Below are 2,982 nucleotides of genomic sequence, written 5' to 3' on the forward strand. Positions count from 1 at the left end.
CTCCTGCTGGTGCTGCTGCTGCTGCTCCTGCTGCTGGTGCTGCTGCTGCTCCTGCTGGTGCTGCTGCTGCTCCTGCTGCTGCTGGTGGTGCTGGTGCTGCTGCTGCTGCTGCTGCTGGTGCTGCTGCTGCTGCTGCTGCTGGTGCTCTGCTGCTGCTGCTGCTGCTGCTGGTGCTGCTGCTGCTGGTGGTGGTGGTGGTGCTGCTGCTGCTGCTGCTGCTGGTGGTGCTGCTGCTGCTGCTGCTGGTGGTGGTGCTGCTGCTGCTGGTGCTGCTGCTGCTGCTGGTGCTGCTGCTGCTGCCCACCACTGCTGGTGCTGCTGCTGGTGCTGGTGCTGCTGCTGCTGGTGGTGCTGCTGCTGCTGCTGCTGCTGCTGGTGCTGCTGCTGCACCTGCTGCTGCTGGTGCTTGTGCTGCTGCTGCTGGTACTTGTGCTGCTGCTGCTGCTGCTTGTGCTGCTGCTGCTGGTACTTGTGCTGCTGCTGCTGCTGCTTGTGCTGCTGCTGCTGCTGCTGCTGCTGCTGGTGCTGCTGCTGCTGCTGCTGCTGCTGCTGCTGCTGCTGCTACTGCTGCTGCTGCTGCTGCTGCTGCTGCTGCTGCTGCTGCTGCTGCTGCTGGTGCTGCTGCTGCTGCTGCTGCTGCTGCTGCTGCTGGTGCTGCTGCTGCTGCTGCTGCTGCTGCTGCTGCTGCTGCTACTGCTACTGCTACTGCTACTGCTGCTGCTGCTACTGCTGCTGCTGCTGCTGCTGCTGCTGCTGCTGCTGCTGCTGCTACTGCTGCTACTGCTACTACTGCTGGTACTACTGCTGCTACTACTGCTGCTAATAATAATAATAATAATGTGATGATGATAATAGGGCTGTTGAGAGTAAAACCATACATGGGGATACCCGGTACATTCGCCTTGATGAAAATGTTTGCTACTGAATCACTGATGATAATAGGGCTGTTGGGAGTAAAACCATACATGGATGGGGATACCCGGTACATTCGCCTTGATGAAAATGTTTGCAGCTGAATCGTGGCTTCATGGGGCCCGTTTCGGGACAGGCTCACCTCTCCTTTCACTCTCTGCTGTCTGGGACTTGTTTACGCTGAGGTCTGTGGGGGATGAGCCACCAGCACGCAGCACTATATCCAAAACAGCTGCCCCGAGGAAACTGGCGTATGTCGCATGTGCATCGCAGAGGAGCTCTTTTTATTATCCTTGTGTAGACGATGTAGACATTATTTATACAAGAATTTAGGTTTTAAGGAGGAGAGGGGAAAAGAGAGGTCACAAAGTCCTGTGCGATTCAGGGATTACTATATAAAGATGAGTGAAATTGATTCGACAGTGAAACACTGAACCACCCCCCTCCCCCTTATGTAGTCGTTCTGCCTCTTGAGGCTGTGCAGGCTGGGAGTGAACAAAAATGTGATCAAACCCTGCTGTTGTACTCGTTTCCCACTATAGTGTGTTTTATTCGTCTACAGATGGTTTACATGGAGGTTACATATTGCACTCTGAAACTCGGCTATGGCAAGGACTGACACTGTTTGCATGGTCGCCATCTTGTGGCTCTGGTGCCGCTGGTTGTATGCTAACAAGGTAAGGATTGATTGATACATTTATTGTTGAATTAATAAATAATTACAACAAAGGAGGAGGATGGGCCTTGATATATCTTGTTTTCATAGTGGAAAATTTGGCAGATTATTTTTTTCTAAAATGGTTCACCCCATGGGCAAAGTATACTTAAGGTTAAAGTATCACAAAATAATAAGTGCTAAGACAAATAAATCTAATACTCTTCTTGGTATGAATGACTCATAATGTAAGCCGCACTTGCCTACCTGACTGGACTAGTCATATCACATAATTGTAAGTGCTAAAGACAACTAAATCTTCAAGAAATTATATAAAAGAAATCTAGTGACATTTATATTCCTCCAAGTTTAGAGGAAACTTCAACATTGACTGCACTCGCTTGGTACCACCAGTAGTGATAGGTTTGGCATAGTGATAGGTTTGGGCAGACACATAACTATTTCATTTTCATGACTTTTGCTCTATCCTCATTAGCTGGTTTGACGAACCTTCCAGGTAACTTCTTAGACTGTCGGTCAAAAATCAACATCATAACATGTTTCTTCTTCATCCTTAATCCTTTCTTTTATTTGGCCAACATAAAATACCCATTTATTCTCTGAATTTTCAAGCTTCAATTTGATAAGAACATAGTCTTCATCCTCTGGGTCTTTTCTTGACTGATCATCTGTCTGATCATCAGCAAAATCCTCTTCATATTCACTTGATTCCCCATGCATTGATATGTTTTCCACTTCATCATCTGAACTTTCATCCTCAACAACTATTTTTTTCTGTGCTTTTCGTAACTTTTGTAACTTCTCTTCATAAATCCAGCCATCCAGTCCTTTCCTGCCATACAGTTATGTTTCCAAGAATCTGGGCAAGTTTTATCTCTCTTCATTGCAATTCCTGAAAAATAACTCTGGACAGAATACAAGTATTTCAATAAATAAATACACATTGCACACCTTATTGCCTGAGACATCCTACAGTCTGGGAGCAAACTGAGGATATTCCCTGAGTATATCCCTGAGGGTGGCAGAGTCTAGGAGATGGTCAATGAGGCTATACAAGTCATACTGACCTTGTGGCCTAAATTTAGCAATGAGAGGACATTCCATGATATAGTGACGCAGAGTGTGTCCCCTTGGTGTAGCACACAGCACACACCAAGAGAAGCACTGACTTCCCAAAAGAATTTGTAGCCTAATCTGAGCCTCATTGCCACCCTGTCATGTGATGCAGTGTGTCTCCCGTAGGTGTAAGCACAGCTCTGGGAGACACGTGCATAGTGAAGACTAGTGCTACTGCCCCTATGGCAACAAAGCTCCAACTGATCACTAATGCTACTCCTCTTAACATGACCCAGAGTGTGCTCAGTGCCAGGGTCCACTGTGTCATCTTGTAGGGC

At 47.6% G+C, this 2,982-nt stretch overlaps 1 pseudogene; it reads right to left on the reverse strand.

Annotated features, from left to right (window-relative positions):
- Positions 1–263: 263 nt before the first annotated feature.
- LOC123516663 lies at positions 264–2,308 on the reverse strand (annotated as a pseudogene).
- Between the last annotated feature and the right edge of the window lie 674 nt (positions 2,309–2,982).

This window comes from Portunus trituberculatus, chromosome 41 (assembly GCF_017591435.1).
Source record: "Portunus trituberculatus isolate SZX2019 chromosome 41, ASM1759143v1, whole genome shotgun sequence".
Taxonomy (NCBI): Eukaryota; Metazoa; Arthropoda; class Malacostraca; order Decapoda; family Portunidae; genus Portunus; species Portunus trituberculatus.